At 39.1% G+C, this 26,598-nt stretch overlaps 1 long non-coding RNA gene across 1 annotated transcript; it reads left to right on the top strand.

The window, feature by feature from the left end:
• Positions 1-6,413: 6,413 nt before the first annotated feature.
• Positions 6,414-12,252, top strand: LOC149933624 (uncharacterized). Its single transcript, XR_016473039.1, has 3 exons — positions 6,414-6,472; positions 11,671-11,783; positions 11,844-12,252. It is a non-coding gene; the product is annotated as an uncharacterized LOC149933624 (long non-coding RNA).
• Positions 12,253-26,598: the final 14,346 nt, after the last annotated feature.

Raw genomic sequence — 26,598 nt, 5'->3', positions numbered from 1 at the left:
TTGAAATCGGTACTATAAATAGTTTTTGAAAAAAAACACTTTTCCGAGCAAAAAAAAAGACCCTGTATATTCTTAATTATCGAGTTCCATTTCATCTTATATTTCTAATAGAATATTATTCAATGTGTTTCTAGTGAAGTCTTCAAGGAATTGGTCCTCGTCAGAGATATCAGTTGATTCGTTTGAAGAAAATACATTGTTTGGAAATGGCGGTTCGTCGGGTTCTTTAAGTAATTCTAGCGCGGCTTTCGGAAGTTGAATGGCGCTTCGTTTTTCTAGCCTCTTTTGTAATGAATAGTTGGAGACAATTGGATCAGAAGAGTCCATAGCTCTATTGAATATATCTGTTAAATTGTCAATTCTTGAACTTTTTCGAGCGTGTAACTCTCGATCCTTGCGATATAATTTGTTTCGGGACTCGCCTGCATGTTCGCTTAACATGCCCATAGGCAAAGTCGAACTTTGAATTATTTCTTGACCATGCAGGCGAGTCCCGAAACAAATTTGCTAGTGGTCTCAAGTGACCGTGATTTCACGTATCAGCCATTGGTTTAAGACCCTTCGAAACTTATTTAGCTTATTAGCCAACTAGTTGATGGAAGAAAAACGTTAAAATGTGTTTTTCAAAAGCACTTATAAAAATAGTAATAGTCGAAATTTTTAAAACAAGTTTTTATGAACAATGAAATAACAATATGACAATTACGCTTTAATATTCGATTTGTAATTGGGTAATATAGCTATATTTTGAATAATACGCTTTTCACGAAAGGTATACAAGGTGTCTTCATTTGATCGGCCCAAGCATTTTTCTAAAAACTATACCTTCTAGAAATGTGAAATTTTCAGTATGTACTCTCTCGGGGGAGATCGTTGTAATTTTGAATTGCAGAAAAATCGTGAAATTTTTCACGGCTTTAGAGTTTGTAGTTTTTGAACGCTGGGTGGTTCAGTACCATGGCGGATGCTAACGAAGATTTCCTCCGTTGGATCATGGCGTCCGACGAGTGTTCCTTTGGAAGGGACGGCCCATTTAACCGCCAGAATAACCATATGTGTAATTCCTTATAAAATTGCACTTGTTCTAACACTTAATTTGTAAAGGTAAAACTATGATTTGGCTCAAAACATGTTCATTTTTCACAGACAATCATTACAATAACATAAGCCGTAAAACCATTTGGGTAGTACCTACTTGTTATTTTTCATGACCTATTATTTCAGTGACAAAATGTACGATTTTGACCACGCCAACTCTATTAACGGTTTTCGAGTATGCTCTACAACTTACTTATTGAAACTTTTCGTCTACCACGTTGCGTTCAAAAACTAAAAATTCTAAAACCGTGAAACATTTCACGATTTTTCTGAAATTCACAAATAACAACGATGTCCACCGAGAGAGTACATACTGAAAATTTCACATTTTAGATGGTATAGTTTTTGAGAAAAATGCCTGGGCCGATCAAATGAAGACACCCTGTATACCAAAATCGACTTATCAACTTATACCTTTATGCCGCAGATCGTAAAAATCGGAGCAAACAAAGTTGGAAAATGAAAGCAAGCCTTTACCGCTGTACGACGGAGAGATTATACTAACAATGATGTGTTTTGAGAGAATGACTTCGTTGAGACGATTGTTAGCGTTGCTTCCAATCCTAGTCTCGCTCTAACAGTAAGCTTACAATTCAATCCAAACATCTCGGAATATCATTGGCTCCCTGAATGAGAAACACGCGGGTGATGGGTAAAATAAAACTGGACCATGGATCCCTCGGGGTATCCATTCTCCATCAGTATAAATGAATACTTCCTTGATTAGATAAAAGAAACCTTAGTTGCGAAATAATATTTTCCTTTATAGTCAACGGTCGTTTCTGTGCAGGAGTTATTTTTATTTAAGTACTGACGACGGATTCAGCCATTTTGGGCGTACAATTTCGCATAAAGTATAACAGTTCGTTGGTTTTGATAGATAAGTGGCGTACTATTAGGACATAGTTGTAGGATTTAAAAGAAGTCGAGCGAGATTAAATATAAGCGAGTTTATTGTAACAGAACGAGTTAATGAATAATGCAAAATAAATAAACAGTGCACGCTTTATATAGCGGAAAGATACATATTAAAAAACAATATAGTACAAAGGTACTTCGCTGAGTAGATCTGAATATGTCGTATCATTGCTCCAACACCCCTTCTCGACGTTTATCGGAAATACCAATTTTACCCATCATGTAGTTGAATTTATTTTTGGACAATGGCTTTGTGAGAATGTCAGCGACCATTTCTTCGGTTGGACAGTAGCTGATGTTAATGGTGCCTTTTTCTCTCATGTCTCGTAGCAAGTGGTAGCGAACATCTATATGCTTGGTCCTGGCGCTATTTCTTTCGGATTCACTCAACTTGATGCAGCCCTGGTTGTCTTCCAAAAGGCGAGTTGGTTTGGTACGTGGTAGTCCGACATCATCAAGAAGTTGTCTTAGCCAAATGACTTCCTGCGCTGCATGAGCCGCTGCAATGTATTCGGCCTCTGTCGATGAGAGTGCTACAGTGGATTGCTTCTTGCTTGACCAGGCTATAGTTCCTTGTCCAAATTGGAACAAGTAGCCACTGGTTGATTTACGATCGTGATGGTTGCCCGCCCAATCTGCATCGACGTAGCCGGTAAGCTCTGGCTCTTCTTGTGAAGCTTGCAACTGGAGTCTGACATCTATGGTGCCTTTGAGGTAACGCATGACTCGTTTTACTGCTGTCCAGTCCCTTTCTCTAGGTGTTGAAACTCGTCTGCATAGAAACCCGACGCTTGCTGCAATGTCAGGTCTGGTAACCGTAGCAATGTGAAGGAGAACGCCGATAGCTTTTCGATAGAGATGATTATTGGACAGCGTATCTTCTTCTCCAGTTAACTTTAGATATGCAAGATCCATTGGAGTTTTCGCTGGTTTCGACTCTTGTAAGCCAAAGTCTTCTAGCATAAACTTTATTTTGATACCTTGGTAAATGCTGAAGCTACCGTCCGGCGATTGCTCAATCTGGATACCAAGAAAATATGAGACGTTTCCCAGTTTCTTCAGTTCAAAGTGTGTGTTTAGTTTCTTGTAAAGGTCATTGATAACAGCTTCGCTCTTGTTCATGGCAAGTAGATCGTCCACATATAATAAAAGATACGTCCATGAACCATCATTTTCCAATCTCGAGTAAAGCCCTGGATCTGCTTTACTTCTTGTAAACCCTTCGGCTAATAGAATCTGGTTGGCCTTGGTATTCCATGCTCTGGCTGATTGTTTCAAGCCGTATAAGCTCCGTTTAAGTTTACAGACTTTGGCTTCCATCCCGGGTGAAACGAAACCTGGAGGCTGTGCCATGTAGAGGTCCTCAGTTATGTCCCCGTATAAAAAGGCTGTCTTAACATCATAATGATTGACTTTTAGCTTCTTCGTCGCTGCAATAGTTAAGAGAAGACGGACGGTTTCGTATTTGACGACAGGAGCGAAAGTTTCATCGAAATCCACGCCGAATGTTTGGGAGTAGCCTTTGGCAACTAATCGGGCCTTATATTTGCTGAACTGTCCATGCTGGTCGTGCTTTGTTTTAAATATCCATCTGCACCCAATGGCTCTACGATCTGATGGAAGATCGGTTAATTCCCAGGTATCTCTTTCATGTAAGGATGCGATTTCTTCTTTCGCTGCATCCGTCCACCGTTCTTTCTCTCTTGGATTCAAGTTGTCGAGATCTTCCCAAGAACTTGGCTCCCGAGGATAGTCAATTGTAGCTTTGTATGTCAGTCGTCTTGGTGGCACTCCTTTGTTTCGTCTGTGAGATCGTCTTGGTATGGAATTGACCTCTTCAGCGTCTTCCGATTCTGATGATGACGAAGCCGGTTCTTCCGTGACGTTAATAAGGGAATCTGTAAACACCGTTGTTCTCTCCCCTTCTGTGTCTGAGTGATCGTCCTGATTGATGACATCTCCGGTACCTTCGACGAAAGTCACAGAGCGACTAAAGTGAACTTTAGCAGTTTTCGGATTGAGAATACGGTAGCCCTTCCTTGCCTTCCCGTAGCCGACCAAGACACCCTCAATGGCGTTATCGTCCCATTTTAAGCGTTTCACCCTGGGGACGTATGAATAGACCTTGCTTCCAAAGACTCTGAGATGTCCGACACGAGGTTTTGATCCAGTCCAGAGTTCGTAAGGCGTTTTATCAATGGATTTGCTCGGAAGGCGGTTCTGCAGGTAAGTTGCCGTCACTACTGCCTCTCCCCAATAGCGATTGTCCAATCTTGCGTCTAGGACCATGCACTTGGCCATCTCCGTCAACGATCGGTTCTTACGTTCTGCGACTCCGTTTTGCTGCGGATGGTACGGAATGGTGAGTTGATGTTCGATTCCTTTCCCTTTAAAGTAGTCATCTAATTCTCGGCTTATATATTCTCCACCATTATCTGAGCGAATGACCTTGATTGTTCTCTCGAACTGGTTGCTCGTGACTGCTATGAAGTCTTTGATGACTTTTGCGACGTCGCCTTTTGTTTTTAACAAATACGTGTACGTGAATCTTGAGAAATCGTCTATCAACGTGACGAGGTATCGATTACCGCTCGGCGTTGCTGTCGGCATGGGTCCGCATACATCGGTATGTATTAAGTCCAATGGTTGCTTGGTTTTAGTTGTCGAGCTTGGATACGGTGTAGCCGCCATCTTCCCCTTCAGACAACACTCACAGATACCGTTGTGCCTGCAGTCTGATATCTGGATACCATCAGCTAATCCTTTTGTATATAGTGAGTTAACTGCAGCTTCGTCCCGATGGCCGAATCTTCTATGCCACAAATGAAGACAATCCGCCGAACGGGTGGTGGTGGCTACTCTGATACTCTCCTTGGTTTGTAACCGGTAGAGAAATCCGTCCATCTGCGCCATCGCGGCAATGCGTCGGCCTTCCATAATTTTGCAAACGTTATCTTCAAATATGACCTTGTGACTGGTATTCGTCAAACGGTGTACAGATAACAAGCTTCCTCCCAGTTTGGGAACGTAGAGGACATTCTTTACGGATATGCGGTGTACATCTCCTTTTGCCCCCAAACAATTGAGAACACCTTCACCGATTCCTTCCGCCGTGACAATTGACTCGTCTGCCAGATAAATCCTTTCCGATGACGGTCTCATGGATGTAAAGAACTTCCGATCATTCGACATATGACTTGTCGCCCCTGAGTCGACGTACCACCCGGCTTCTGTTCCAGCGGACGCCTTGAAGGATACGTATTCTTTGGATTTATCTTCTTCTCGAGCACCTCTACTTTGCTGTCTTCGAGAATCTCCGCCTCCCTGGTTCATCATCTCCTTGTAGAATCGGCAATCCTTGATGAAGTGACCCGGCTTCTTACAATGAATGCAAGTCCCTTTCTTCGGACGTCGTTTGGTGTTTCGCTTCTGGCCACTTGCATGCTCAAAGGTTGTTAATGCAATATCCGATGTAGACGCTGTGGCACTGGCGTTACTCTCTTGGCGGCGGTTGAATTCGTCGATTACTTTCGTTTTCACGAACTCCAAAGTTAGATCTGCTTCCGGCCTCACTTCAAGAGCTGTAACCAAGGTACTGTATGATTCCGGTAGACTGCAAAGAAGTAAGGCAGCAACGTAGTTCTCAGCCATTGGTTCCCCGGCTCCTCGCAACTTCTCGACTAGTTCCAACATCAACGTAATATGTTCCTGCATCGTCTGATGGCCCTCCTTAAACCGCATTTGATGGATTCTTCTGAGTTGGTAGAGCTTACTAGATATATTTGACTGTTCATGTAGTTTTTGAAGGGATATCCACATTGATCGGGCTGAATCCTCCTTTATAATGTGGATTACCTGATCATCTTCAAGGGATAGGGAGATAGCAGCCTGGGCTTGTCGATCTCTCTGGTCCCAGTCTCTAGGAACGTCTGTAACGGGTTTGACCTTATCCACAACTTCCCATAGGTTGTCCCGTGAGAGCAGCATCTTCATCTTAAACTTCCACAGTTGATAGTTGGTATTGTTGAGCTTGGTGATGAGGAACTTGTCACTGGCAGACATCCTTCGCTGGCGTTTGAAACGAATCAACAAAAGCTTGAAACCTAACTGATTTACAACTGGGATTAAAAATTGAAGATTGAACTATACATTGACTGGGCCCATAACCTGATAGATAAGTGGCGTACTATTAGGACATAGTTGTAGGATTTAAAAGAAGTCGAGCGAGATTAAATATAAGCGAGTTTATTGTAACAGAACGAGTTAATGAATAATGCAAAATAAATAAACAGTGCACGCTTTATATAGCGGAAAGATACAGGTTAAAAAACAATATGGTACAAAGGTACTTCGCTGAGTAGATCTGAATATGTCGTATCATTGCTCCAACAGGTTTTGTTAAAAAAAAAGTCCAATAATCTGAGAGGAAAAGTTACTTTTAATAAATTGTTGAAAGGTAAGTGATTGTTCACTCGTCTCGTGGAAGGTCACTATCGTGATCGTAAGGATACCCTCGAAAGATTAAATTGATTAAGTTATAAATAATGGGAGGATATCATTATTATATGATACAAACCACCAACTACTTTAATTTCGAAATAAAAATATAATAAAATGGGTTAAATCCTGATTATTTATGATTAACGTATGATTAACTTACGATTAAATTATTAAATTACGTATGATTAACTTACGATTAAATTATAAAATTACGTTTAAATTATTAACTTACGTTTAAATTATTAACTTTAGATTAAATGATTAACTTACGATTAAATTATTAATTTACGTTTAAATGATTAACTTACGATTAAATTATTAACTTACGATGAAATGATTAACTTACGATTAAATTATTAACTTACGTTTAAATGATTAACTTACGATTAACTGATTAACTTACGGATAAATTATTAACTTAGGATTAAATTATTAACTTACGGATAAATTATTAACTTACGATTAAATTATTAACTTACGATAAAATTATTAACTTACGATAAAATTATTAACTTACGATTAAATTATTAATTTACCAACTATACGAACTCCGAAAATGTCTGGTATCATCCCCCACCTGGAGTAGAGCTGACGAAAGATTTAATTTTATTAAAAATATAAATTCTATGGGTCATTCCATGACAAAACGACCTAGTTTTTTTTAATTTTAACACCCGACCCCTTTCGATTTCGCCAAAATTTTGTATACAAGGTTTTTTGGGCCTAGGAAAACGATTTTGACAGTTTCATAACGATCGGTTCAGCCGTTTACGAGATACAGCATACGCGTTTTTTCAAAAGTTCGCCTTGACCCCCTAAATGTTTTCTAGTATATCTTATGACATAATTATCGCAAAATCACATGTAATACCTCATTTTAAAGACAATGCGCACCCTAATATGAATATTTAATCAGAGTTGTCATTTGACATAAATGTCATTAAAATCTGGGCCTTTAAATAATTTGACCTTTGACCTTGCCCAGACACCTCAGTCGTAGGTCAACGATTTTAGCATTTTTAAAATTCCCACTATCGAATACATAATAATCACTCAAAATCTCAAAGTAATATTTGTAGTTTTCGAGATATTAATTTTTGAAATTTACCCCACCACAGACAAAATGAAATACCAAAACCATTTATTTTTATAGTTTACACACCAATTAATTTTTTATTTACACAAAACAGCTTAAACTTCTTTATACATGGAAAAGGCTTTGGTAATTTTATTTTTATCGTGTTCTTTGATTTGATAGCCTTTCGAATTTGGTAAACCTACAAGAATTTCAATTGCACATAGAACATTTTCACTTGACACCCAACTGCTATCGATCCTTCTGGGCCATGTGTATTTGTCCGAAATACCAGGGGGACGCAAAAAGTTTACAAAGAAGTCTCCAAACTCTTCTGATACTTCCTCAATTAATCCAACGTAAAGTTGGCCTTTGTAGACGCTGACTACCAAATTTCCCACTTTAAAGTTTTCAGCCTCTTGATTTCGAGTATCTGACAATTCTAAAGTCGAAACCTTAACTGTGGTTAGCGAATCGTCATTAGATAACGGAGAAACCATGATTTCATTTAACGATTTCGGAACGAATTTATGAAACCCTCGAGTTCCTTTTACTGTTATGGCTTTAGAAAACCTTTCTTTTAAAAGTTCCTTTTGTCGCTCAATTTCTTCGTTTTTAACATAGATGAACTTGATATTTTCGAAGTTTGATAGGCAGAAATTAAACATATCTGTTGGAGTCAAAATCTGTCCAGTCACTGGTCGCTGAAGACTGACTCTTGCTGTTTTACGCTTCACTGTTCCGCCAATTCCGTCACAAGGTCCCTTGCCATGAGATGTGGCAAAAAAATGCCATTCAGCGTCCAAACCAAAATCTTGTTTGTGGCAACAGAGATTAGAAAAGTTGTATTTGTTTTTATACTGTCCAGCACATCCATCCGTAAAATAAATTAGCTTTCTAACATTAGGAACATGTGTTTTTATATTTGGAATTAGATAAGTTAAAAAACTGTGAACAGTATTGGTTGTATGTGTTCTGGTATCACTGATAATACAAAAATTTAAGTGGTTAAGTTCTCCGTTTTCGACTACCCTGAAGTAGATTACGAAGGGATGCACTGTCGCTTGAGAATTGTCCCAATGGAACCCTTGTGCTTCGTCTTGAATTACGAAGGAATAGTTCTCCGCAAAATCACCGAGAACAATTACGTCACCAGGTTTTAGAGTTTTTTTGAGGTTTTTAAGATAATTAGATTGCGACTTAGATGTGTAATGATGACGCGTTAGTTCAAGTAGTTTAATGGCCAAAGAGTCGAAAAAGTTTTCAACACTCTCGCTCAAGGTCATGAGCTTTGTGCTGTCAGTTGTCACCCATTGCATGAACTTTATATTTTCAAAATCTTCTAAAAGGTTCGTTAAATATTCATTTTCAACAAGCCTCTTTTGATGATGTTCTTTTTGACCTGTCTCGTGGTTTCTAACTGACACAAACTCCTTTTGTCCAGGTGTCATACGACTGTTATCGTCATTTTCGTAAAATTCAACGACCTTTGATTTTACGTCTTCGGTCAATATTAATCCCTTCGATTGTTTCTCTGGTAGCGAAAGAATTCCTTGACTAGATTTAAGATTCCTGCTTCGTTTGACCATGTATTCTGGTGCTCCAAATTCCTCCATTGTGCGTTGTATTCCAAATGGTGACAAGGTCAGGATCTGAAGCTTTTCGCCGTATGATGTCTTGGAGTTATTGAATTTCTCTCTCAGTTCGTTCAAAATATTCTCATATAATCGATGTTCTTCGAGCTTTCTAAAAACATCGTCCGTAACCATATTATCGTCTGTTTCATCAAGAGAAATTTCCATTGACTCTTCTAATTTGCGTTTCAATGAATTGTTCACAGCGTTTAACTTAGTCCTGCTTAGAATTGTTTTTTGGCGAGATGACAAACCTTCTGTACAAAAGTTAAAAAATATATGTATTTATATATGTATACATATATAAATTCTTTCAAATTGAATATATTTCTTACTTCTTTTAACAGGAGATTCTCCCAAGTTTATTAGAGTTTCGTTAACTGCCACTAAAGCTATAGCTTTGTCGTCTTGCGTCGCATCTCCCGATGAACAAGGTTGACTAAATGAAAAAGAATCGCTTTCTTGTGATTCTTGTGCAGTGTGAACTTCTGAAACGTCCAACTGTATTTGGGGTTCATCCTTTACTTTTTTTCCAGCAGACATAAAACACTGGATGCACAACTTATTTCCAGCGATAACTTCAATTCCTCGTAACTTTAATTTTTTGAACAAATCAAATGAAATAGTTTTTAGTCCACTCTTTCTTTCAGCGTCGTGAGTCCCAAAAGGATTCATACACTTCTTTTGACTCGTTGAATACCTTTTCATAAAAAGTTCTTCATGGTGACGACATATGTTTCTTATTTTGGACATAGGTATAGCTGTTCGGCTGCTAAGAACTAATTTGTCATCCTCGGACAGATGGTTGTTGATACCAACTGTTTTCAAAAGTGTTTGCAAATGACATTTACTACTGTCTCTCCAAAACGAACAATTTCGATCCATTTCAGGGCTTTGTTCGAGAATATACAGTTAAATAAATTCTATTTCGCTACTCAATTATCGCTGTTAATATATTTAACTACTCAATTATAACTATTATATATTAAAAAGATATTAAAACATTTTTACGTTATTAAAAACGTAATCGATATGACTAAGAGCAATATTGGGTTTTCTTGAGATATCTAGCACATTTCCATTTTAGGGTGCAGTAAGATACGCTACAATAATATTGAACGCCAGACTATACTAAGGACAAGCAATTTAGTGATGTCTTCTGTCTACAGATAACATGCAAAACTAAAAATAATATGTAAATAACTCAACTTAATTTAAGAATTAGTGTATTTGATATTCTAAACTCAAAATTACCAAAATAATAATATTTTTAATTTATTTAGTAGGTCAACTAGTTTCGTGTATAAAATAGCATTTTCATTAATTTGAGGGGTAAATTTCAAAAATTAATATCTCGAAAACTACAAATAATACTTTGAGATTTTGAGTGATTATTATGTACTCGATAGTGGGAATTTTAAAAATGCTAAAATCGTTGACCTACGACTGAGGTGTCTGGGCAAGGTCAAAGGTCAAATTATTTAAAGGCCCAGATTTTAATGACATTTACGTCAAATGACAACTCTGATTAAATATTCATATTAGGGTGCGCATTGTCTTTAAAATGAGGTATTACATGTGATTTTGCGATAATTATGTCTTAAGATATAGTAGAAAACATTTAGGGGGTCAAGGCGTACTTTTGAAAAAACGCGTATGCTGTATCTCGTAAACGGCTGAACCGATCGTTATGAAACTGTCAAAATCGTTTTCCTAGGCCCAAAAAACCCTGTATACAAAATTTGGGCAAAATCGAAAGGGGTCGGGTGTTCTGTGGCAGGCGTTTTGTCATGGAATGACCCCTATATAAAGATGATTAAATCAAGATTAAGATTATTATTACGATATTGAACTGATTTAAATGTTGGAATCGTTATTAAAATGATATAATCGTTATTAAAATTATAGAATCGTTATTAAAATGATATAATCGTTATTAAAATTATAGAATCGTTATTAAAATGATAGAATCGTTATTAAAATTATAGAATCGTTATTAAAATTATAGAATCGTTATTAAAATTATAGAATCGTTGTTCAAATGATGGAATCATTGTTATAAAAATGGAATCGTTGTTCAAATGATGGAATCATTGTTATAAAAATGGAATCCTTAATGAAATAAGTGGACTCGTTGAAATAATGAAATCATTGTTTAAATGTTGAAGTTTAGGCTTGGTAGAGATAAGGCTAAATGAAAGTTTAGAGTTGATGAAGGTTAGCCTAAGCTAGGTTATGTTAAGTTAAATAAAGTTGCTAAATGAATAATAAAATAATATTTTTTGGCTTTGCTTTGCGGGAGGAATTTTGACCAATGGAAACTTGGAACCATTGCTACGTTTAGTAATATGTCCTAAAGGAAGTATCTACGAAAACCGGAAATGGTTCTTCGTATAATTTTAAATTCTGAAGAGTTTATGTTTGCATTTTAAATCACATTGTAAGGGCCACAAAAGTGGAGCTCGGAAATGGAGAACCCTACGCGGCAGAATCTGCTCATATGGCGTACTGGCGCCGAAGCTCATCTCTTCGATCACAGAATAACCAGAGTTACCAAAGTAAAAATACGATCTTAGAAACCGTTACTGATTTAATGAGGCCATTTCCTTATTTTCCAGTGTTTGGAACAGGCAAATGACTGTGGCAGGATCAACCAGGTATCTTCCGGTGGGAAGTGGTGCAAATGCTCTTGGAACACGGGGTAGACGCCACTGCCCCATCGGACAAGAAGATGAGTCCTTTGCACCACCCCGTCGGAAGACATTGCTCTAAGAAAACGGGGCTGATGTGAACGCCCTGAACTCCCAGAACGACACACTGAATGTCTCAGCCGAACAACACGGTCAGATTGAAGTAGGCCGTAAATTCGCTCTCTCGTATTTTTGGCCTTTTTTAATAAGCTCCTCCCTCGTCGGAGCCATTAGAAACGCCGGAAAATATCGGCAGGAAGCGGGTCACTTCAATCGCGTTGTCTGTTATTTCTTACTTGTAAACAGCGGCAATTTTCCACTTTCGACTTTGTAATCTCGGCTATTTATCAGTTATTTTATATTATGTATTAAATTGTATTTATATAGTTACATTTTTGTTGTTAATTACATTTCTTTTTATATATTATTTGCATTTATTATTCGTAAACGTGAAAAGGTTTTTTTAAAAAAGGGAAAGCGAAGAAGCAGAGGAAAGGGCAAAGATATTTAACCAAGGTTGAACGAATGGGAAAAAGGAAGTCATTTTCGCTGGGCTTGAAGCTAAAATTTGTTTGGTCAACAGAGTTATGGAAATAGTGAACGCCTACGAAACCGCGGAAAGAGATTGCAAGGTAAGTGTCAACCATTGGTATGGGGACAAAAAGAATTGGCCCACAAATTAGAACAAAATGGTCTGACAATATCAGTTTGGTGGTTGATTTGAATTTCATTTGGATATTTTTCAAAGGTGGTTATCACGTTCCTGGAATTTTTACCCATGAAATCCGTGTGGTGCTCAATAAACATTTCATTAAGTGAATTTGGGAGTTTTTTACCATTGGGTATCAGGCTCGGTATCAGGTCAAAAGGGAAATGTGTCATGAGCGCCCGCAAGGGGGGGGGCAAATGGGGCTAATTCCCCCTCTTTTATGAGCTATAAATGCACTAATAAAGGTTGAAGTTCCTTTCCCCATTTGATAAGGTATGAAGATTGCTCTCCCCCCCCCCTTGAAACCTTTCTGCGGGCAACCCTGAAATGTGTCCCCCCTTTTTTAAATGATAGCTACAATAATAAATAAATATTTATTTTTTATGAATACACGGGTTCAGTATAAACGGTGGCGCTACCCGTGGGTAAAAAGACAACTACAGAAGCTGTAAGTCGTATAGGGGTAAAGCAAAACTTACAGGAGAAGTGCTGCTGAGAAAAACCACCTTTAGGAGTCTGGATGTTAACAATCTGGTCAAGGGTTAAAAAAAAGTGAAATGGTTATTAGTGTTGCGTTCTTTTTTTTATCGTGGCATTTCTTTTACTTTTAGAGAATTACGGAAAATATAAATTGAGGGAAACACTAAAGTTACTTTAAAAGTAACCAAGTGTACCAAAGTATGCTCCAACCATTTCACTGAAGCTGATTTTAGGGTTAGATTGGCTGTATATTTGAAAAAAAAATATCCCAACTATATTTTCTTGGACCTTATCTGATAAGGTAAGTACATTTACATATGTCATATCACATTTGTATATTGGAGACACGTTTAGTTGTTAACCTTAAAGGGAGCTAATCAACTGTCCTTAGAAAACAACCTAGCTCATTTTAAGGAATAACGTAGAGAGTAAAGGTAATATTTATATTTTATAGTCAGTAACTAGATTTATAAATTAATCTATAGTGTAAAATTTTTACCATTTCTAAAACTTAGAAATAGAATCAGCGATAACGAGTTTTGTTAATGAAGAAATAAGTGTGGAAGTCGGAGGTATTTAAATACATTCATAAGGCTTTGTATTCCTAAATAAAATGTTTAATTTCTTTATTATTTGGTTGCAGTAAATCACAGTAAAGTAAATCTTCTAAATGTGTTTAACAGTACTACTATAAATGAGGTATGAGTGAAGTGAAGCGGCTAAATTATTTAATTATTTTAAACAGCTAGAGCAAAAACACGAGAACCACCAATGGTCTAGAGAGTGAAGAGTAAAAACGCGTTTTTACTCCTATTTAATTAATTAATTTACGGGATCATCCTCGGTATCTCGAAATTCCAATGGACATTTCTACGCTAAATGAGCAAAATGGAAGTGATCTTAGTAGAAGTTAAAATGAGAGAACTGAGACCGAGGGTATAGGGTAGCGTGCGGTTTCACTGATTCTATGGGGTATCATGGGGCATCGCGGTGAAAGAATTAGGACCGAACTGTCAGCGGTCCACAGGGTATAACTGGGACCAAGGGTATCACTTCCCATAGGGTATCGTGGGGTTTCACTGATCGTGGGGTATCGCGGGGTATCGCGGTGAGATAATTGGGACCGGACTGTGGAGTGTAAGACCCTTTATTTTTAATACGGTAACGTGATATAGTATATTTCACACGGAACACCAGTGCGGTATCGAATTTCTGGCCAGATATATGAACAGGACACCATGTTTGCTTAATTTGTGGATGACTATAATCTTGTAGAAAATAGTTAAATGAAACGCGCAAATTTCGGAAATCAAGTATAAAAAGAACGTACTTCTTACAAGTTAACCATCAGTTCATTTTGGTCCTCATCAATCTTAAGAAAACGCAAAAAATTTAAATAGAACTTTTTTTCGCTTGTGCTATCGAGAGTTAAAATAAATAAGTTGAGTCTATCGAATAAGTCCAACGATTTTTAATGTGCGTCAGTTTCCACACAACTCTAGCTCCTGTAGTTTCAGAACGTAAAAAATCTTTCATCCCAGCATGTATCCCCTTTTATCCTGGCTTCTCTCAAAAAATAGCCAAAAATCTTAAATCAGTAGGTCTCGATCCTATTTATCTCCCACCACCCAAATTGTCAGCTTTATTATGTAATAACAAAGAACCAACTGCCCTCCTCGACAAGGCCATCATTTATAAAATCTCCTGTGAATGTGGTGATTATTACATTTTGCAATGCCGTCGCCCATTTCATCAAAGGCTTAAAGAACACAAAAATAAAAACAACCCGTACAATAATTCTTCCCTTAGCGAACACCTTCGATTTTTTGGCCATAATGCTAGGTGGGACTCAATCAGAGGTGGGCATTTTCCGAAATGGTTCGTTTTGAAAAACTTCGCTCACTGAATCTGAAGCGCATTAAGCCGTTTTACGGCAGTCGTTCGCGAGCAAAAACTGATTTACAACGGGGATTTCCGAACAAGAGCAAACGTCTCTATAGAACGAGCTTCGGAATAAAAAATCGTTAAGCGAACGTCTCTAGAAGGAGTTTTGGAATAAAAGTTCGTTAAGCGAACGTCTCTAGAAGGAGTTTTGGAAGAATAGTTCGAGAAGCGAACTTGTCTCTAGAATGAGTTTTGAGTAATAGTTCGGTAAGCGAACGTCTGTAGAACGAATTTTGGAAGAATAGTTCGAGAAGCGAACTTGTCTCTAGAATGAGTTTTGAGTAATAGTTCGGTAAGCGAACGTCTGTAGACGAATTTTGGAAAAAATGTTCGATAAGCGAACCAATCTTTTGGCCGTGGGATCTCATTCAGTTATAACCTAGAATTTTCGTACGAATAGAGCGACCACCCACTAATAATTTCGAGAGCCGCTTTTTCAGGAGTTGTTCGCAATCCGCTTTCCCGCATAATTGTTAGCTCTCATTTCTCATCAGACAACGAAATTTTGAGCTGGTTTAAATTTGTTCAATAAAATAATTATCGCTAAGGTCAGTTATTAATAATTCTGTAAACCATTCGCTAAATGAAAGACGCGTTTTCTATGCCGTTCGGTAATGGTCGCTAAAATATAATTTATATTAGAGGTAGAAAAGTTCTTTTTATAAAAACGAGAGGTCGTGTGATGACGTTAGATTCATCGTACTGTTCAGTGCCGTAACTAGAACGGTGCCAGCGCGCGCGCTCTAAGATAAAACGCTTTTATACATGTATTTGTTCGTGTTATATTATAAAAAGGCCTATTGCAAAGTGCTACGTGATTTAGGCAATTTCTCTTGGTAGTACCTTTTAAAAATCTTAAGACTTCTTATTGCAAAATGGCATTGCAAAATTACGATTTACTAATTCAATTTTAGAAATAATGTTTATTAATTCAATTCCAAAATTGGCAAATATTAATTTGGATTTATAAACTTTAAATGAAAATATTGTTATTGGACCGTAAGTGAAGAATACCAAATCCCTCAACGTCGGTAAAGGGCTTAACCTGAAGAGTCTAGTAGGGATGCAACGGTTCCACTTTTTTGGATTATCTCGGTTCTGGTTCCAGTTCTTAAATTTTCGCTTTATCGGTTCCGGTTACGGTTACGGTTCTTAAATTTTCGCTTTATCGGTTCCGGTTACGGTTACGGTTCTTAAATTTTTAATTTATCGGTTGTGGTCGTGGTCGTGGTCGTGGTCGTGGTCGTGGTCCCGGTAGAACTTACTAAAATTTGATATTATCGGTTCCGGTTTGATTCTGGGTCCTAAAATGTACCCGGTTCCTCGGTAAATTTTCAACTTGGTGGAAAAAAGTTATAGAACCGTTAAAGAACAGTTTATCATAATACAAAACTTGGTTTCGGATCCGGTCTCGGTTATAATTTTTTTACAAATATCGGTTGCAGTTCCGGATACTATCAAATTTTGATAGTATTCTAGCTAAATGGGGCGTGTCTAGCTAGTTGGCGATCCGAGCCGAAAAACGCGTTGCAAAAGTATAGTTTCCATTTGGCTGGCGAGAATTATTCCAAGCCGATTGGCGACTGCTAACACGCAGCCGCCGATCGGCTAGAGCGGGAAAAAATGGCTGAATTTATCGCGTTGCTTGATTTAAATATATTGAATAATCGCGGTATTGAAGCTGCAGAACCCGATTTCAGGCACGAAAGAGGACGGCATGAACGTCCAAAACCATTAGCGCTGTCTGAGAAGGAATTTTTACAAAATTATCTTCTTCCGAAACCCGTATTTATTCAATTGTGGCCAGATCTTGAGCATGACGTATTGTGCGGTCGGCCACCGTTGCATTCTGCAACTCAGGTATGTCTTTTTTCTTAATAAACTCGATAGCTTAGAATAAGAGAAGGGTATTTGTTGCGTATATTATTGCTTATTGATAATATGTATTGTCTGAGATCTTTCGCACGCGTGTATTGACCATAGAAATCTCATAGGTAACTAGAATGCTGCCGTGTAACTGGCAAATGGACCAAACGCCGTGGCAGACGATAGCCAGATCTCAACCAATCAGAGCTCAAAGAGTGGTTCTGCCAAGAATTTAATGTCACCAGAGATAATGACGTCACCTAGATCCCGCGAATCCCGCGATAGTAGCGGAACCCAAGAGGATTATTACCCTCCGTGGCGGAACCACTCTACGGCCTCTCATTGGCTGAAGATTCAAAACGAACTGGCGACAAGCTCGGCCGTAGGCGGCAGCATTCTAGTTACCTATGTGATTTCTATGGTATTGACAATGCCAAGCTAACCGTCATTTTAGGAAAGGCGTTTTCCCAGGGACTTCATCTGAATTTTTTGACCCAAAAGAGTTCATGAACTAATTTGCAATTAGCTACATTAGAAATATACTGTTTAATTGGTGCTAATAACTATTAATAACAAACAATGCTGCATGATTATTTACTTATTTTAAAGTTTCAGCTCTAACTAGTCACCAGTGAATTAGGAATGACTTCATATTTCTATCATCCGACGCTTTAGGCTTACAATATTTCACAGGTGCTAGTCGTAATTATTAATTTTTCGTCAAGAAGGCCTATCGGCCGAAGTACCGCATTTTTACCGAACCAAATTTGATTCCCCACAAAGTTATAGAACTTCTAGTTTGTTGTTTTCGAAGCCATCATTTCGACAAGCTAACTTGTCAATTCTCTTAAATCTATCTGAAATTCGCGTTTATAGACCTATACTATTTTTTTAGTCTAAATGTCGACCGACCTTTTTTTTTGACATTCACACATCGGTGTCGACCCAAGGCCTTAGACACCAGCACACAATAACTGATTAATCAGGGTGAGATATGTGTAACGGTCACGCCAACGGGGGGATACGTGGGGACAAGGGTTTGGACACCCGCGGCGGAAGTATCAGGACCACCCGTTAGGGGATTGGTGGTCGTCCTCACACGGCCATCCACAAACTCTGCCGCCCAGACGCTTGGGATTACAGGAGTACGCCACTACTCGTGGCAATGTCGACCGAGCCTGCAGAATTTGAATTTATTTGAAGAACACCATCTGGTCATGTGTAGTTGCTGGTTTTCAATATACGGATCGTCTGCATTTCAGACGATATGTAACAAAACAGTGGACTTTGATTGGTCTTCATATAAATTCGAATTCTACATGTTAAATTGAAATTTTTGCCCACCTTTTAGTGTAGGTCTATAATGGTTTCATAAAGGTCTACTTTCAGGAAAACGTTTCCCCCCCTGTCGAAAAAGGGGTGAATATTATTTTCTTTCCCCTCTTAATTATCTCACGCCAAGGGGTAAAACCATAAGAACACCGCTATGCATTCTAATATAACGCGTTCGCCCCATCACTTGGTTGTCGACATTAAATCCGATTTCTAGACGTTGACGCGAGCGTCTGCAATGTATAGGAGATTGATAGACGTTCACCTAAACGCCTAGAAATGGGTTTGCTGAAACTGTCTATTGCCAAGGATTCTTGCAGACGGGGAAATGGTCAGCGGGTTGGCGCGGTATTTGTACACATTGGTCCCATTTTCCGATTCCCCACCCCCCACTTTCTCAGGTGTTCAAGACACTCGCGTCGAGTTTCATTGATGTCACCACCTAATTTTATTTGTTTTGTATTTTTTTATACAAAAAAACTAACTAGAATCGAAGCCGTCAAAACGATAAAACCGATCGTTCTTAAACAATAAAGAAATCTTTTAAAATCAAATCCTGATGTCCGTTTATATACAGGGTCTTTTTTTTTGCTCGGAAAAGGTTTTTTTTTTCAGAAACTATTTATAGTACCGATTTCAAATTTGGAAGGTCAATTCTTTATACCGGGGGACATCAGTTTGAGAAATTTGAGCGTTTTCGGTAATGTTTTTCACCAATTTTGAAAAATTATTTTTCGACCACTAGGTGCGAGATAAAATATTTCTATTATAAAGTTGTAGGCCGTCATCGAAAACCCTTAAAAATTGTTCACTCGACGAAAAACAACTTATTTATCAGTGAAAATTCGAGCTTGAAAAATTTACAAGTTGGTGAAGCCAAATTACGATTGTTTGAAACGATAATTGAAAAGGGAACAAGTCTAATACAAACGTAGTAGAGTTTTCACACTTGAAAAAATGTACACGTTTGGTTTTTAAATGCAGATATTTTATTCACATAAATTTTTACAAAACATTTTCAATAATATCACCATTGGCTGCAACACAGGTTTGTGCGCGGACAATTAAGTTCTCAAACGCTTTCTCTACCATTTCTGGTGTGACGTCTCGGCAAGCACTGATTATTCGTCTAATGAGTTCCTCCCTAGTTTCAATGGGCGTGGCGTATACCTTTGCTTTAACGAATCCCCAGAGAAAATAATCCAGCGGTGTTAGGTCAGGTGACCTTGCTGGCCAATGCACTGGACCATTTCTCCCTATCCACCTTTCAGGAAACTCGTTGTTGAGGTGCTCAGTTACTTGCTGGGAAAAATGCGGAGGGGCGCCATCTTGCTGAAACCACAACTGACGTCTTTCAGCCAATGGAAGGTCGTCGATTGCGTCACTCAGTTCGTTCTGTAGAAAATGTAAATACCTTTGGCCGTTGAGGTTCGTCGGCAGGAAAAAGGGACCAATCAAACGGTTTCCAACAAGTCCAACCCAAACATTGACCCGTTCAAATTGAACCTGGTGATGATATTCAAAACCCCAATGTGGGTTGATGTCAGACCAAAGATGGCTGTTTTGATGATTAAAGGGCCCATCTCTAGAAAATGACGCTTCGTCGGAGAACAAAACATGGCGCAAAAATTGTCTATCTTCTTGGACAGCATTTAGTAACCAGTTGCTAAATTCATAACGTCTTTGATGGTCTCCGTCAATTAGTCCTTGGTGGAGCGTAGCTCTGTATGGGTGATAGCGATTCTTACGAAGAATTTTCCACACACGATTTGCAGAACAACCCAAATCAGCAGCGGCGTTAGCGCAACTGTGACGAGGATATGCCACAAAGTACGCGAGTACATTGTTCTCGAAGTCTAAATCCGGTTGACCCAATCCGCGAAACCTAGGTTGCAAGTTACCAAATTGATTGAAATCGTGAATTGCTCGTCTTACTGTATTTACAGATGGTGCTCCATTTGGATGTCTTTCTGCGAAGATTTCAGTCACTCTTCTAAGGTTTTGCGCTGCTTCTCCATAGTAAATGGCAACTATCTCGGTACGCTCAGCTACTGAATAACGAGGCATTGTTCGAAATATTATCAAACACTGATAATAATCTCCCAAAGTTTTCCTTTAAATACCCAATGCATGTTTAGGATTGACCTATAGCCTCGTGTTTTTTAAATCCGGTCGTTTTTTTAACCAAAGTTTCAACTGGATTAGGTAATTCGGTTTCAATTATCGTTTCAAACAATCGTAATTTGGCTTCACCAACTTGTAAATTTTTCAAGCTCGAATTTTCACTGATAAATAAATTGTTTTTCGTCGAGTGAACAATTTTTAAGGGTTTTCGATGACGGCCTACAACTTTATAATAGAAATTTTTTATCTCGCACCTAGTGGTCGAAAAATAATTTTTCAAAATTGGTGAAAAACATTACCGAAAACGCTCAAATTTCTCAAACTGATGTCCCCCGGTATAGAGAATTGACCTTCCAAATTTGAAATCGGTACTATAAATAGTTTTTGAAAAAAAACACTTTTCTGAGCAAAAAAAAAGACCCTGTATAGTTTAAATTAGTAAAAAACTATACGCGCGTTTATAAACTTCACTAACAAGGTTCTTGAAATGTTTTACGAGCTTTTTTTGAGCGCGCTAACCCTGTTTTTAAATTTTTCCGCGCTCGCTGTCTTGCGCGGCGTATTAAAAAAAAGGCTGTTAAGTCCCCTAGTGTTAAGCACCCCATTTTATCTAAACACCTTAAACAAACCTACTACCAATGGCGTAACCAGAAATTCGTTGAGGGGGGGGGGCGGGCGAAGTATGTGAATGTTAAGAGTCGGTGGAGACGGTGGTAAAAGTACAGTCAATGGTAGGCCCAATTGGACACGGCATTGGCTCTTATATCGTTTTATTCAGTCGGCGAAGTAAAAATTACTCCCCCAGAGAACCAGCAAACCCAAATCCCGACTTCTCATGGCCATTGTAGTTGCTGGAAATATTCACAATAGTTACAATGCGGGATCTATACCAAAAATATAATTACATATTAGGAATGCGAAGAACTATCACCTGTAATTAATATTAAGTTTAAAGGCGTATGAGTTGAGTGTATATATACATTTGATACAATTTTTGATACCCAATAAAAACAAAGCTACAGCGGAAGTGTATAATATACGTATACCTGAGAAGTGTGCGTATCCCGATAATCCTTTATTTAATAATTAGCTTTATAGGCAGACTCCTAGCTCTAGGTTCATTGGGATTAATGTTTCCGTCAGGTGCCAATTTTTCATCACTTTATTTTAGACTAGCCGAAACGCAAAGTAACCCACTTAAACTTAATTTTTTTGCTACGCGACTGCAGCCCAAGGTAGGATTACCCGATAATTAAAGAAAATTATGATTTACGGTGTCACACTTATATTTTACTTCTGGATATATGTTGAGCGTAAAATGGACATAAAAATCCACGTAGGATTATGCGACTACAACGTAATCTCGCCTTCAACTATCTTGATTTCCGGATTATCGCCTTTTGCACCAACATTCGATGGAATGTTGGTGCAAAAGGCGACAATGGTGTTACCTGCCCTCGCGGATACCATCCCTACTGCTCTTAAGTTTTTATCCACCAACGCTGAATCGATTCTAAGCAAGTTAACCGAACTGCGACCTGTAGTATTTCGTGACAGCACCGATATGATTGCTATCACTGAGTCTTGGCTTTACGAGGGAAGTTTCAACGCAACTTTATCGTCTAGAAACATCCTAGTCTGCTGATTCCGACCTGTACGTTCGTTCCTATTTTTTGTGGTTAGTTGCTATCGTTCGCCGTCTGCTACCGCTGACTTTGATAAACTGTTATTGAACACCATCAGCCGAGTTTGTCGATTCGGTGATCGTGTGGTTATCCTTGGGGACTTCAACGCTCCCTCTATCGACTGGATGAACTCTGTAACTTCGCGAGGCATGCGGTCGTTTGATTACAAATTTATTCAGACCTGTCTGGAAGCCCTCTTGCACCAACACGTCGATGGCCTAACTCGGTATCGCGGAACTGATCAGGCTAATTTATTGGATTTTGTCCTTACCTTTGACTTTGATCATGTTTCGTCTTTGAAAATTAATGCCCCACTTAGGAAAAGTGATCACGCCACTCTGCTATTTCAAATTGCATACAATTTGTCTGACGGATCAGACGTTGCCTTGCCTTCGGAGCCTAAATACATTTACGGCCGTGGGGACTACGTACTTTATAGAGCCGCATTGCGCCTCCAAGACCGGTCTCTTATATCTCCTAGGAATAGCATTGATCGAAACTACAACTGTTTCACAAACATTATCTTCTCAGCACGAGCTGAAGCGGTGCCTGTCTCTACTCCTACGCCATGCAACACCAATAAACTTCGTCGTGAACCCCGGTGGACCAAAGATACTCAGGCCCTAATCCTGGCCAAGCGTCGGCCATTTCATCGTTACCGTACACATCGAACTTCCGATATTGGTCATCAGTATTCGGTTCACCGCAATGCTCTCGTCTCCCATATTTGAAAAGCCAAATTTAGTTATTAATCCCACCTCGTCGAACAGGTAGGTTCGAACTCCAAGGCGTTCTTCGACTACGATGGACGAACTACAAAGCACAGGGCTCTTCCTGTGGTCCTTGAACTTCCTGATGGCCAGATGCCTGGTAATCCTACTACCAACACTGGTCTCATGAGTGACTTCTTCCTATCGGTCTTTCATCCGAAGCCTCACCCTGAAGCGGCCTTTCTCGGTGATTTCGCTCCGCTTTCTGAGCCCAAACCCTCCACCGAACCCCATCTGGTTGGGTTGACATACAGCCTAGTCTAGCGATCTTTGTCGAACATTAAAATTGATAAATCTCCCGGTCCAGATGGAGTTCACCCTCGTCTCCTAAAAGAAGGGGTCTCAATTCTGGCTGGCCCTCTGCTCGTTATCTACGAGCAATCGTTGTCTACGGGTATTCTACCGTCTAATTGGGAAAAGGCTGACGTCATTCCTCTGAAAACGTAGCCTAACAGTCACAAAGGGGAAGACGTCCGCCCAATCAGTCTCACGTGCATTCCTTGCAAGAATCTGGAAACCTCTGTGAGAGACTCGGTTGTCGCTCAGCTGGATAGCCGCGGTTTCTTCTCTGCCGCACAACATGGTTTTCTTCTCTGGCGGTCGTGTTTCACAAATCTCTTGGCAACCTTCGACGAGGTCTATGACGCGTTGGATGACGGCCACGGCTACGATTTAATTTACTTAGATCTTCAAAAAGCTTTTGACACGGTCCCGCACTCATTGTTGCTGTCCAAGATGCGCAATCGGAAAGTTCCGCCGACACTTATCAACTGGATAGGCTCTTTCTTGGCTGACCGTAGCCAGCGCGTTTACCACCGGGGTTCAACGTCTGCTTGGCAACCGGTCACCAGCGGGGTCCGCCAGGGCTCAGTCTTGGGCCCTGTGCTATATGTTATTTTCATCAACTATCTACCCATGGCTGTGAAACATTCGTCTGTTTGCAGACGACAACAAAGTAGGAAGCCGCATTCGTACTCAAGTGGATTGCCGCACACTTCAGGAGGATCTCACTGCCGTGGAGGCCTGGGCCAGCACCAATTCCTTGAGCTTCAACGCTACTAAGTCTACGGTCTTGCATCTTGGTAAAACTAATCCTCGCTTTACCTGCCACTCGTCTGGCTGGCCTTTGGTTCCCACTGACCAGGTCCGTGATTTGGGTATTCAAGTCTCGAGTCTTATGGGCCCCACCGTCCACTTTCGTGCGCCAGTGGCAAGGGCGTCCCGTGTTCTCTACCTTCTAAGGCGCTCTTTTTCTCGTCTCGATGAGAAATCGGTCAAGATTCTATATACAACACGTATGTGCGCCCGCACCTAGAATACTGTTCCAGTAAATGGAGTCCGCATTTGATTAAGGACATAGAGCGTGTGCAACGTAAAGCTACCATGATCATGGTTCCTCGCCTTCGCCAGTGCTCGTACGAAGAACGCTTGAAGAGGCTCGGAATGCAATCTCTAGCAACCAGACGTTAGCGGATTGATTTAGTTGAGACTTTTAAACTCTTGCATGGGCTATATGATCTGCCCACAGATAAATTCTTTCAAGTGGTTTGGAGCGGTTTTAAAAATATTTAAAACCAGATGTGTAACGTCATCGAAACGAACTTTCTTCACTCATCGTGTGGTAAATTCTTGGAAATATCTCCCGTCTGCTGTAAAATCGCGTTCTTCAGTTGGTGCTTTTAAAACTAGATTGGACAAATGTATGGGATGGACCTAATCCGTTCCTTATTTTCGTTTTTTGTTTTTTTTTTTGTCTTTCTTTTGATTTGTTTTTGTAAACGATGCTGAGCCAATAAGCGCTGGCGCTTTTTATGTAATTCAGTTCAATAAATTATATTATATCCAAAGTCTAACCCGGCCCGAGGAGCGAGAGAATACCCGCGTCTCTTGACAGCGCGAGATCAAGGTGCTTCGGTCTTGCGGTCACGGATTATTGGGCCCGCGGACAAAAACTACGAAGGTTAGCAAACTCAAGACACCTTTAAAACCTGACGGCAGGCGCCACAACGCCGCAGACCAAATTTCGTTGGAATCGGACAATTATCTTGGGCGTGCATAAAGAGTAACAAACATACAATCAAACATACAAACCAACAAACAAACATTAGATTTTATATACATAGATTTTTGCCCATACACAGTACTTTACCTTAAATTTTGATTGTTGTGAGGTCAGATTAAAGTTTCGAAGAGTGAAAGGTATTGATAAGGGTTGAGGGAAATCATACCCGATGAGCGAATTCCAGATTTTAGGGAAAACCATTGGAAAAATGAAATTTAATATTCGAAAAACCTAGCGATACGTCTTCGCTTAAAAATCCTTTCGCCTTATAAATTTTTATAAACTGCCAATAAAATTATTGTGACAAGATTCCTTTACTAAACTCAATTGGTGAAACTTGCCACAAATGAAGCTTTTTCCCAAATTCAGATAAGATTCATTTATTTATCTAACTTCTCGGAGAGCGAGCGAAAATAAAACGTTCCCCAATTGTCGCTCTATTTTAAAATTCACAGCTGTTACGTTCATTTATCGAACTTCTCGGAGAGCGAGTGAAAATAACACGTTCCCCCAATTGTCGCTCTATTTCAAAATTCACGAAAGATTCGTTCAATAATCGAACTTTTCGCAGAGCAACCGCAAATAAAACGTTCACCCAGTTTTCCCTTTCTCCTAAGAACCTTTGTACCAAGACTCGATTGAAAAAAAATTCTTTGCGGGAGAAATTTTTTCAAACTTTAGTGTTGCCGAATTCATGCTGAGAGAGATAAGTAGTACGTTTGGGTCCGAATTATTCATGCAGTGAACTTTGGGCGAACGAACTACAAAAAGTTCGAGAGAGGTGAACTAAATGTCAGTTTTGCCCAGCTCTGTACCAAGAAACATACATCTTTCCTTGTCTTTGAAAACAGTCCTAATCCCAATTAATAATTCCTTTCGTTGCCCATCTCTCTAGCAAGACATTTAGAAATTAAAACACGCCGGTTTATTTATGTAGATATTAAAATTTAAAATATATTAGTCGTTACATTATTAATACTTTGCTAACTAACCATTTCGGTGGAAGTAACCGTTTTCTGATTTCAGTAGTTCATAGAGAGTAAGGAAAGACTAGCAAGTTACTTCTTTACGGTTACAGAATGGAAACAAAAGATATGGTTTTAAATATACCTCTAACGATTAATATCAATTTTTGTGAGCTTAAATTACTTTGAAATTACCACTTTACGAATGAGCGTTTGCCTTTAAAATACGTACACACATATTCACACTCATTTCGTGTAACTGTAGAACAACTTGCCTTAAAAACTGCGATTGCAAAAGATCTGGTCTCGTTTGCTATGTGTGGTATGATCTGAAGTAACCCTTGGAAATATTTGATTGAAGAAGGCGACGAGATTAATAATTTGCGATTTGTAAATATTAGGAAGTAGTTGGGGAGCCCGAACTTCGACCTTGTCCCACATAGTTGCATTGATCGTATAATTCGTAAAGCCGTAAATTTAATCTCTGATATATTAAAGGTTTTGTATCTCCAAAAAAAAACCACTATAAGAAACACAGTTGATCCTTTAGAACCGATTTATTAGATTGTATAACGCCTATACTCTAAAATTTCGAAGTACTCCTATAGACTCCTCTATGTAACCTTTTAGACTGCTTTAGAACTCGTAGTCATATCAGTAACCTAGCTGACCCCTTTAAAGTCGTGTACCGTGTACCTCTATTAATATCGGTGTACTCCTATAAGGCGCCCCATGAACCTCTTTAT

Source organism: Leiobunum rupestre, chromosome 8 (genome assembly GCF_980474605.1).
Source record: "Leiobunum rupestre chromosome 8, qqLeiRupe1.1.hap1, whole genome shotgun sequence".
In the NCBI taxonomy this organism is placed as follows: Eukaryota; Metazoa; Arthropoda; class Arachnida; order Opiliones; family Sclerosomatidae; genus Leiobunum; species Leiobunum rupestre.
Note: the sequence above shows the minus strand (reverse complement) of the source record. Positions and strands in the feature narration are given on the sequence as shown.